The following is a 12,669-nucleotide window of genomic DNA, read 5'->3' on the forward strand; positions in this document are numbered from 1 at the left end:
CAAGAGAGAGTACTTGTGGATGATTGTTTCAGAGTGATCTGTATGCAAGGGTAAACAGTAAAAACCAGTCTTCTGTACCCATATTGAGCCTGGCTTCACTAGGCCTGCAGTCACCTCTTTGAAATCAATATTGCGGTTCACTTTTCAAGACTATTTCAAGACTAGGGCGGCACGGTGGCACAGCAGTTAGGACTGCTGCCTCACAGCGCCTGAGACCCGGGTTAAATTCCCGCCTCAGGTGACTGACTGTGTGGAATTTGCACGTTCTCCCCGTGTCTGTGTGGGTGTGCTCCGGTTTCCTCCCACACTCCAAAGATGTGCAGGTCAGGTGAATTGTCCATGCTAAATTGCCTGGAGTGTTCGGTAAGGGGTAAATGTAGGGGTATGGGTGGGTTGCGCTTCGGTGGGTCGGTGTGGACTTGTTGGGCTGAAGGGCCTGTTTCCGCACTGTAATGTAATGTAATCTAAACTATTCTTGTTTTCAGCCAATTGCATGTCAGCCATCTGCAGCTGACATTATTAATGTGGAACTGTAACATGCAGTGAAGGGATTCTGATTGGTCCACACCATAATTCTGCTTCTAATGATCAGTCAGTATTTTCTACTTATTACGATAAATGTTCATCATTAACAGATCATGGCAGTGAAAGCATTGAATCCTGATCATGGGACCATCAGAGAAGAACTCTGTTTCTAACACCATGGATGTAACCCACTCTACCCTGTCTCTGTTTTGTTGCATTGTCTTGGTTTTTCATACACAGGCTACCCAGTCATTTGTCTCAGATTGCATCATGCTTCTCCTGCACCCAATTATAATCATACTATACTCAATCTTTGTCCATTTAAAAGTGCACACTTCCAATGTTGACTCCATAGCTAATTGGATAGAACATTGGTATTGCAAGTCACTGGTGGAAGCTACAATCTTCTGTTCCCGAGTCAGGCGTATTATCCAATGCACCACTGGCCCCATGCAGCCTAAGGTCTACATGCTGCAGAGCTGTGGTATTAACAGGAACATAAGTGGGAATGCTCATATTCACAAGATGAACAAGCAGCAAAGATAATCGCTGTCACTGCTTCACTTCAATAGTCCCCACTCTGCAAAGCAGTGACTTTCATTGGCAAAGGAAACACTTGTCCCCGGTTGCCTGATGCAGGGTGACCTCCTTCTTTTCTGGAACTTTCCATCATTTCATTCACAGCCGCTGTATTATTTTATGATCCACTTTAGTGAAATGTACTTTCATACTTTGAGTGATAGTTTCTTCGAGTCAAGACTCTGAACAAATTCAGTGAGAAACTCCTGGCCATTTCTAGCCAAGAGTCCGGAATCAGGTGAGTTGAATGACACTTTTATTGATGTTTCCCCGTAGCTGCAGCTCAGCACTGAATGTGACATGGCTTAGATGGTAAAAGCAGTTGATTATTAAACCAGGAGGTCCTAAGATTGAGTTCCCAGCAGACCCTTCATCTTTCATTAGAGTCTTCATTTAAATTTCTCTCAAAAGCTATGCTGTTGAGCTAACCTGAGGCAGCTATTGACTGAACAGGCTTCTTACACTTGAACTGACCATGATATTATTTGGTGCTTCCGCTATGGCCCCATATGAAAATGCTGAACTGTAACAACGAATTGATTCTGGAGTTTATTTCCCCTTTCTGACAAACACTTCTTCTCCACTTTTAGATTTGTTCCTTCAATCCCCATTTTGTGGGAATAACAAGGAGAGGCAGGATAAACTACAGAATGTCTGGGGAACAAGGTGGTAATAGAACATAGAAGAGTGCAGCACTTTACAGGCCCTTTGGCCATCGATGTTGAGCTGACCACTAATCCTGTTGTAAGATCAAACGAACCTTATTTCAGTATCATCCATGTGTTTATCCAAGCTTTGTTTAAATTTCCCTAGTGTACCTAACTAATCCACCACTGCTGCCAGTGCATTCCATGCACTCACCATTTTCTGTGCAAAGAACCTACCTCGAACATCTCCCGTAAACTTTCCTCCAATCACCTTAAAAGTATGCCCCCTCATAACAGCCATTTCCACTCTGGGAAAATAAAGTCTCTGGCTATCCATTCAATCTATGCCTCTCATCATCCCGTACACATCTATCAAACCACTTCTCATTCTTCTTCGTTCTAATGAGATAAGCCCAGGCTCCCTCAACCTTTCTTAATAAGATACGTCCTCCAGTCCAGGCAGTACCTGGTAATTTTCCTCAGCACTATATCTAAAGCTTCCACTTCCTTCCCATAATGGGATGACCACAACTGAACACAATATTCCAAGTGTGGTCTAATCAGGGCTTTATAAAGCTAAAACATAATCTCAAGGCTCTTAAACGCAACCCTCCAAAAATGAAAACCAATACACCACACGTCTTCTTAACAACCCAACAACTTGGGTGGCAACTTTGAGGGACCTACAGTCATGGATCCCATGATCCCTCTGTTCCTCCACACTGCCAAGAATTCTGTCTTTCACCTTGTTATCTGCATTCAAATTCAAAATGAATCACTTCTCACTTTTCTCGGTTGAATTCCATCTGCCATCTAACAGCCCAGCTCTGCATCCTAACAATGTCCCATTGCAACAACCCTCCACACTATTCAGAACTCCACCAAGCTTTGTGACATCAGCAAACTTACTAACCCACCCTTCCACTTCGCCATCCAAGTCATTTATAAAAGTCACAGATAGCAGAGATTCTTATGGAAAAACACTGGTCAGCAAGCTCCAGGCTGAATATGTTCCATTTACTACCACCCTCTGTCTTCTATGTGCCAGCCAATTCTGTATCCAGAATGATACAGACAAGATGAGCTGGTAACTGTCTTTCTCTGCTATAATCATTCACTACTTTTGCACAAACATAGAACATAGAACATAAAACAATGCACCATATTACAGGCCCTTCAGCCCACGATGTTGTAAAGAGCCTTTATCTTATTCTATGATGAACCTAACCTACACACCCCTCAATTTGCTGCCATCATCTGCTTGTTTAGCAGTCGCTTAAATTTCCCTAATGTCTTTGACTCTAGTACAATTGCTGGCACCCACCACTCTCTGCATAAAGAACTTACCTCTGACATCGCCCCTATAACTTTGTCCAATCACTTTCCACACCCCCACTACTCTCTGACCCCTCGTGACATTCTGCCCTGAGGAAAAATCTCTGGCTATCTATTCTATCTATGCCTCTCATTACCTTGTATACCTCTATCAAGTCATCTCTCTTCCTTCTTCTCTCCAGAGTAAAAAGCCCCAGCTAACTCAACCTCACTTTATGGAACAAAGAACATAGAACATGGCAGCACAGTATAGGCCCTTCGGCCCTCGATGTTGTGCCAACCTGTGGAACCAATTTGAAGCCTATCTGTCCTATACTGTTCCATTTTCATCCATATGTTCATTCAATGACCATTTAAATGTCCTTAAATTTGGCGAGTCTACAACTGTTTCAGGCAGTGCTTTCCACACCCCCACTACTCTCTGAGTAAAGAAACTACCTTTGACATCTGTCCTATGTCCTTCTCACCTCAATTTAAAGATATGTCCCCTCATGCTAGCCATCACCATCCGAGGAAAAACGGCTCTCAGTGCCCACCCCCTCCAACTTTCTGATTATCTTGTACATCTCAATGAAGTCACCTCTCAACCTTCTCTCTAATGAAAACAACCTCAATTCCCTCATTCTTTCCTAATAAGACCTTCTCTCCATACAAGGCAACATCCTAGTAGATCTCCTCTGCACCCTTTCCAAAGCTTCCACATCCTTCCTATAACGTTATGGCCAGACTGGTAGGCAATACTCCAAGTGCAGCTGCACCAGAGTTTTGTACAACTGCAGCATGACCTTATTGCACTAAAACTCAATCCTTCCATGACTGAAAGCTAATACACCGTATGCCGTCTCAACAACCCTATCAAGCTGGGCGGCAACTTTCATGTATCTATGTACATAGATACCAAGGTCTCCCTGCTCATCTACACTACCAAGAATCTTAAAATTAGCCCAGTACTCTTTATTCATGTTGCTCTATCCAAAGTGAACCAACGCTCACTTTTCCGCATTAACTCTATTTGCCACCTTGCAGCCCAGCTCTGCAGCTTATCAATGTCCCTCTGTAACTTACAATATCCTTCAGCACTATCCACAACTCTCCGACATTAGTGTCATCCACAAGTTTACTAACCCATCCTCCTACCATCTCTGCCATTTATAAAAATAGCAAACAGCAGTGGCCCCAAAACAGATCCTTGCAGTACACCATGAGTAACTTAACTTCAGGATAAACATTTCTCATTAACCACCACACTGTCATCTTTCAGCTGGCCAATTTCTGATCCAAACCGTTAAATCACCCTCAATTGCATGCCTCTGCATTTTGTGCAATACACTGCCATGGGGCACCTTATCAGACGCCTTATTGAAACCCACATAAGCCAAAACAACCACTTCACCCTCATCAATCTGTTTGACCACCATCTCAAAGAACTTAATAAGGTTTGTGAGGCATGACCTGCTGTTCACAAAACTGTCTTGACTATCCCGAATCAACTTATTCCTCTACAGACGATTATAACTCCTATCTCTTATAACATTTTCCAACAGTTTACCCACAGCTGAAGTAAGGCTCACTGGTCTGTAATTACCATAGTTGTCTCCCTTCTCCTTTTTGAACAAGGGGGCAACATTTGTTATCCTCAAGTATTCTGGCACTATTTCTGTCGACAATGACAATGTAAAGATCAAAGCCAAAGGGTCTGCAATCTCTACCTGACTTCCCAGAGAATTCTAGGATAGATTCCATCTGGCCCAGGGGTCTTATCCATTTTAACACATTCCAGAATTGCTAGGGTGGCATGGTGGCTCAGTAGTTAGCACTGCTGCCTCACAGGGACCTGGGTTCAATTCCTGCCTCAGGCAACTGTCTGTGTGGAGTTTCCATGTTCTCCCCGTGTCTGCATGGATTTCCTCTGGGTGCTCTGGTTTTCTCCCACAGTCCAAAAAAGTGCAGATTAGGTGAATTGGCCATGCTAGATTGCCTGTAGTGTTGGATGCATTAGTCGGGGGGAATGGGTCTGGGCAGGTTGCTCTTCGGAGGGTTGGTGTGGACTTGTTGGGCTGAAGGGCCTGTTTCCACACTGTAGAGAATCAAATCTAATTTAATCTTCTCTTTATGAACCTCAATCCCATCAAGTGTAGCAGCCTGTATCTCAGTATTGTCCTTGACAACATTGTTTTTTTCCTGTTGTGAATAATAACAAAAAATATTTATTTAATGCTTCCTCTATCTCCTCAGATTCCATGTACAACTTCCCACTACTATCCTTGATTGGCCTTAATCTTTTTCTAGTCATTCTTTTATTCCTGATATACCCATAGGAAGCTTTCAGGTTTTCCTTGATCCTACCTGCCAACGACTTCTCATGTCACCTTCTGGCTCTTGTTAGCTCTCTCTTTAGGTCTTTCTTGGCTAACCTGTAATTCTCAAGCGCCCTAACTGAGCTTTCATGTCTCATCCTAACATAAGGCTTCTTCTTCCTCTTGACAAGAGATTCAACTTCTTTAGTAAACTAGGCTCCTTCACATGTCCACTTCCTCCCTGACTGACAATACATGGTATTAAGGACCCACAGTAGCTGTTCCTTAAATAAGACCCACATTCCAATTGTGCCCATCCCCATCCTATGCATCCCAAATCTTGTCTAGTCTCATAGTAATTACCTTTCACCCAGCAATAAGTCTTAACCTGCAGTATATACCCATCCCTTTCTAGCGCTAAAGTTAAGATAAATGAATATGGTCACTATCACCAAAGTGCTCACCTACCTCCAAATCTAACACTGGCCAGGTTCATTACCCAGTACCAAATCCAAAATGGTCTTACTCCTTGTTGACTTGTCTCCATACTGTGTCAGGAAACCATCCTGCACACACTGGACAAAAACTGACCCATCTAAAATACTTGAACTATCATACTTACATCAACATTTGGAAAGTTAAAGTTCCGTATAACAACTACCCTGTTATTCTTGCACCCATCCAGAATTATCTTTGCTATCCTGTCCTCTAAATCTCTGGACTATTCAGAGGCCCATAGAAAACTCCCATCAGGGTGAGCTCTCCTTTCCTGTTTCTAACCTCAGCCCATACTACCTCTGTAGGTGAGTCCTCAAACTTCCTTTCTGCAACTGTCATACTGTCCTTGAATAACAATGCCACACCTCCCCCTCTTTTAACATCTTCTCTGTTCTTACTGAAACATCTAAATCTCAGAATCCGCAACAACCATTCCTGTCCCTGCTCTATCCATTTCTCCAAAATGGCTACAACATCGAAGTCTCAGGTACCAACCCGTGCTGCAGGTTCACCCACCTTATTCTGGATGCTCCTGGCATTGAAGTAGGCATACTTCAAACCACCTTTCTGCTTGCCAGTGAACTCTTGTGACCTTGAATCCTCATTTCTGTCCTCACCTATTTCAAGCTCCTGGACACTGGAACCTGAATTTAGGTTCTGACACCGCTGCTGAATTAGTTTAGAACCCCCTGAAAAGCATTAGCAAATATCATCCCCAGGATATTGGCATCCCTCTGGCTCAGGAGTAGACCATCCCGTTTGTAGAGGTCCCACCTACCCCAGAATGAGACCTAATTATCCAGGTATCTGAAACCCTCCCTCCTTCACCATCCCTGTAGCCACTTGCTCAACTCCTCTCGCTCCCTATTCCTCATCTCGCTAGCATGTGACACGTGCAATAAGTCAGAGATAACAACTCTGTTTGTTCTAACACTAAGCCTCCAGCCTAGCTCCCTAAATGTCTGCCTTAAATCCTCATCCATTTTCTTATCTATGTTGTTAGTGCTGATGTGGACCAATACTTGGTTCTGCTCCCCCTCCCCCTTAAGGATCCTGAAAACATGATCTCAGCCCTGGCACCTGGGAGGCAACACACCAACCATGAGTCTCTCTCATTCCCACCGAAACTCCTGTCTGTCCCCCTAACTATGGAGTCCCGAAGGACTCATGCTTTGCTCATCTCCAAACTTCTCTTCTGAGTAATAGGGACAGATGCTGTGCCAGAGACATGTACCCCATGGTTTTACCACAGTAAGTCATTCCGCCCAACCGTATCCAAAATGGTATTCTTGTTATTGAGGGGAACGGCCACAGGGGTTCCCTGCACTGCCTGCCAGTTCCCTTTCCGTCCCCTGACTGTAACCCATCTGCCTTTTTCTTGCACCTGAGGTGTGACGACCTCCCTGTGTCTGCTTGCAATAATCCCCTCTGCCTCCCGAATGATCCGAAGTTCATCCAGCTCCAGCACCAGTTTCCTAATGCGGTTTTTGAGGAGATGGAGTTGGGTGCACTCCCCACAGATTCAGTCAGCAGGAACACGAGTGGTGAACCTTACCTCCCACATTTTACGGGAGTAACATGCAACAGTCCGAACTGCCATTCCCACTATTCTAAATTTTCAAAGAGACTATTGAAAAATAAAGATTTTTTAAAAAACTAGGTACCTTACCAATCCGGTGCACAGAAACATTCTGTTGGGTTAGAGGGGGAGGATGGGTGGGTGACACTACTTAAGAGTAGTGCTTTGAGTAACACAACCACCCAAATACATTACTTCACTTACTCAGCAGTCCCTTGTCCACTCCTGCTCAGCGTGTGCTCCGCCTATTCACAAGGTAAGTTTTGGACTTTGGCACTCTTTCATTTGTCACAATCTTTAGAAGTTTTGCTGCCAGGTTTCACCGTTGAGGAAAATTATGCCCCTACAAATTCATTATTTCTCATGGGAAAAATTCCCAGTACTCTGATGTACGTTTCTTACAAATAGTTGCTTCCAAACCACTTTGACTAGAACCAGTCTTGTCAGAATAATGTCGGCCTTGCACCAATTCAAAAAGTTTATTTGTCATTGAATTTTGTCATTTTCCATGGATATATAATACCTTACAGGATCACAGTCACTATTACCAAAATTCTCTCCAACTAATACTTCTATTGCTTACCTAGCTACGTTACCTAAAAATAGGCCCAATATTGCAGGACTTTGCAGAGTTTTCAAAACTTTCCTGGGCAATTTTAAGAATTCAGCCCCTTCTGGGCATGTCAAATTGTGACTATCCCATTTCATTCTACGAAAATTGAAATCAATTGCTATTATTAACCTTTCGTTTGTGTACTTGCCTGAAATATGCCGTCTATCCGCCTTTCTATCTTTTCCTGACTGTTTGGGGTCCAGAGAATATGCCCAGCAAACGTCGATAAAGTTATTGACTCTCAACTGCATACTGGAATGACGCAGCTAGCCACTCAACTCGAAGAGAGTTCGGGATGAACTACAAATGCAAGCCATGTCAGCGACATCTACATCCCATTAAGTAATTTTTAAAACTGCAGTTGAATTTCTTCTGGCTACAGGAGGCTATCCCACTAATAATTGGAGAAGTGACCATTTCTGAGCTGCTGGTTCACTGCAGAATCTCTCTCTTAATATTGGATTTTACTTCATCTCAGGCTTTGCTGTGTTCAACATGACTCGTTCGTGCATGGACATAACGGTATTTGACCTACTATCACAACTTAGATTAGATTAGATTACTTACAGTGTGGAAACAGGCCCTTCGGCCCAACAAGTCCACACCGCCCCGCCGAAGCGTAACCCACCCATACCCCTACATCTACATTTACCCCTTACCTAGCACTATGGGCAATTTAGCATGGCCAATTCACCTTGCCTGCACATCTTTGGACTGTGGGAGGAAACCGGAGCACCCGGAGGAAACCCACGCAGACACGGGGAGAACGTGCAAACTCCACACAGTCAGTCGCCTGAGGCGGGAATTGAACCCGGGTCTCAGGCGCTGTGAGGCAGCAGTGCTAACCACTGTGCCACCGTGCCGCCCATATCTGTCCGTCTCACTTTCACGAATTCACACAATAGTTGCCTCAGTTAACTGCAGTAAACAATAGGTAGACAGAAGTAGACAACGAGTGTGCTGGATGTATGTTTGGCTATTAATATAAATAAACACAGATAAGTGCAAGAAACCCGATCTTAATACTCTTAAGCATAAGATCCAACTTAACAAGAGAGAGCCAAACCTATGGTGACCCAAATGGTTAATTCAACATTAATAAATATTTTAAAACAAGATATCGAATTTCCGTAAAGTGCATATTTTTATAAAGCCACTGTTTCTGCTAAATAGACAGGAAGTTAGATGGATGTAATAGTTTTATTACGGAATTACAGTTCATGCATTCTCACCTTTGGCAATTGATGCACAAGAACATCCTGATGCCTCTGCGTCATTGATTTCCACTTTACTCTTCTCGAAAAATAGACACATTCAGATTTTCGCCATGATGCCCCATTTGTTAGAATGTTTTCCCATTCACTTAACCGATATCTATCTATTTTTAGTTTCCTTATGCACTTTTCACAAGTACCATTGGCTGTGTAGTCAGCCAATTGTTAACCATTATTTTCCCCACTTTCACCAAGTTATTTAAAGAAACTGTAAAACGTTGATTTCACAATACTGATCACGTGCCACTCGATCTTTGCAATCAGAATACTACTAAATTGCTCTTTGGGCCAGGTAAGCTTGCCAATATTCTGTCAGATCCAAAGTATAATCGCTTCACTGCAAGCTGTTATGTTCTTAAGTAAAAATAATGTGACACTTCATTCCATGTATATTCGGAAAGTTAATTGAATATTAGCTATTATTGCAAGACAGTTTGAATACAGGAGCAATGAAAGCGAACTTCAATTGCTTCGGAGTTTGGTTAGTCCACAGCTGATGAATGATAAGATCGCCTTATCTCAGGTAAGATATTATTACCATAGAGGGAATGCTATGAAAGTTCACTAGACTTCCATCAGCCATGATTGTATTGAATCACGGGAGTTCGGTAATGTGTATAGCCTAGTTTCTATTTTCATGTTTCTATGATTCCTATATCTAACTGCAATGCATGTATTGCACCCCCTTTATTAACTGCACATGTTGCAATTTGTCAAAAACCTACAATGAACTGTAGGCATGATTTTCCCATTACAAAGTAATATTGATTGCACCTGATTACTTTGACAGTCCGTAATAATAGTTCCTTATGGTAGATGCGAAGTTAACTATTTCTTTGTAGTTTTCTATTTCTTTGAAATAAAGGATTTTAATTCACAATTTTGTAACCTACTGGAATATTTTTTTGACACTCGTGAATTTTGGAAACTAAAAACCAACGCATGAAATACTTCACCAGTCACTATTCTGTTAATATCCTAACATGAAGTTGACCACGATCACGAGATGTCAACAAGGAGCATCCAGCCTTGGCCTCCTCTATTTCTCATCAATAAAGTGCCAACGATGGCAGCTTCTGGAAAAACCATGTCAGTTGTTAGAAAGCTCACAGCTCGACCTTAGCACCATCTGAAGAAGAGAAATCACTGTCAGAATAGCATTTAAAAATCAGAACATATAATTCTTGTTTCTATGGAATACACTTTCTCCATTCATCTCCATAAATCTATAAATCCCGATCCCAAATACAGGTCCTTCTCCTCCCTGCTCATTGTTTCAGATACTGGGCCTGGGCTCCTAATAATTTTTTCTCCTCACCAGATTCTCACTCTTCTGTCCTTAAAGTAGTGACTCCGGCCGTCGGCCAATCCGATTGTTTCACTCAAATTCACCAAATAATGCAAATCTCAACAGCAGGTCATCTTCGATAGGACTATTCGTAATTTTGAATGTTTAGAAAGAATCACTTATTGCTGATTGTGGAGAAGAGTAAGTCGACTGGTGAGCTTAGAGTTTCCTTCTTCCCGGGGCCATTCTACCAAGAGGTGTCTCTGAGTTAAATTGATGCAGCCTCATTCACTCCACCCATGATACCTCATTGAACTGCAACAGTAACTGCAACAACAACTGAAAGACTAGAATTTTAACGTAAGAAAAGGTATTCCCATATTGTATTACATCCAGTCATAGCACAGAAATAGACGAAGTTTTCGAAACTAAACTAATCCCACTTTGCCACATATCCTTCCATATTCATTTATCTGCACAAATGCCTTTTAAATGTTTTAATTGTACCGACACCTGTAACTTCTGGCAGTTCATTCCACACATGACCACAACTGTGTGAAAAAATTACCCCTCCACAGCCTATTAAATTTCTCTCCTCTCACGTGAAAAAATATGCCCCCTAATTTTGAACTTACCCGTCCTGTGGGAAAGACCTTTATTATTCACCTTATTTCTACTGATTTTATAAAGCTCGAGAAGATCTCCCTTCAATTTCCTGTGTTCCAGTAAAAAAAAGTCCCAGCCTGTCCAGCCTAGCCTTATAACAGAAAACTTGCAATCCTGGAATCATGCTGGTAAAGCTTTTTTGAGTCCTCGCCAATTTAATTATATGTTTCCTATAGCAGGCCAGCCAACATTGTACAGAGTGTTCCAAAATTGATCTCATCAGTGCCCTGTACAACATTGACATGCCGTCCCAATTCCTAGACTCAATGGTCTTTGATCGTCTCTCTGTTAAACCACTACTTTTGGTGTCCGCAAACTTACTCACCATGCATTTCATTTTCTCGTCTAAATCATTTACATAAATGATGAACAAAAGCAGAACCAGAACCGATGCCTGATGAGCACCTAGGGTACTAATAGAGATGGCAGAGGAAATGGCAAATGCGCTCGTGGTAAATAAACAAAATTCAATTGATTTTGCGGCTGTTTCAGAGAATGGAAAACAACAATGTTAGGCTCGTTAGCTTAACCTATGTAGGGGAGAAAATGCTTGAATCTATTTTCCAAGAAAAAATAGCGAGGTGTCTGGTAGAAATTATCCCAGCGGGCAGGTGAAGCATGGATTCATGAAAGGTAGGCCCAATTTAACTAATTTATTGGAATTATAGAACATAGAACATAGAACATAGAACAATACAGCACAGAACAGGCCCTTTGGCCCACGATGTTGTGCCGAACTTCTATCCTAGATTAAGCACCCATCCATGTACCTATCCAAATGCCGCTTAAAGGTCGCCAATGATTCTGACTCTACCACTCCCACGGGCAGCGCATTCCATGCCCCCACCACTCTCTGGGTAAAGAACCCACCCCTGACATCTCCCCTATACCTTCCACCCTTCACCTTAAATTTATGCCCCCTTGTAACACTCTGTTGTACCCAGGGAAAACGTTTCTGACTGTCTACTCTATCTATTCCTCTGATCATCTTATAAACCTCTATCAAGTCACCCCTCATCCTTCGCCGTTCCAACGAGAAAAGGCCGAGAACTCTCAACCTATCCTCGTACGACCTACTCTCCATTCCAGGCAACATCCTGGTAAATCTTCTCTGCACCCTCTCCAAAGCTTCCACATCTTTCCTAAAGTGAGGCGACCAGAACTGCACACAGTACTCCAACTGTGACCTAACCAAAGTCCTGTACAGCTGCAACATCACTTCACGACTCTTGAATTCAATCCCTCTGCTAATGAACGATAATACTCCATAGGCCTTCTTACAAACTCTATCCACCTGAGTGGCAACCTTCAAAGATCTATGTACATAGACCCCAAGATCCCTCTGTTCCTCCACCTGACCAAGAACCC

Source organism: Chiloscyllium punctatum, chromosome 31 (assembly GCF_047496795.1).
Source record: "Chiloscyllium punctatum isolate Juve2018m chromosome 31, sChiPun1.3, whole genome shotgun sequence".
NCBI lineage: Eukaryota > Metazoa > Chordata > Chondrichthyes > Orectolobiformes > Hemiscylliidae > Chiloscyllium > Chiloscyllium punctatum.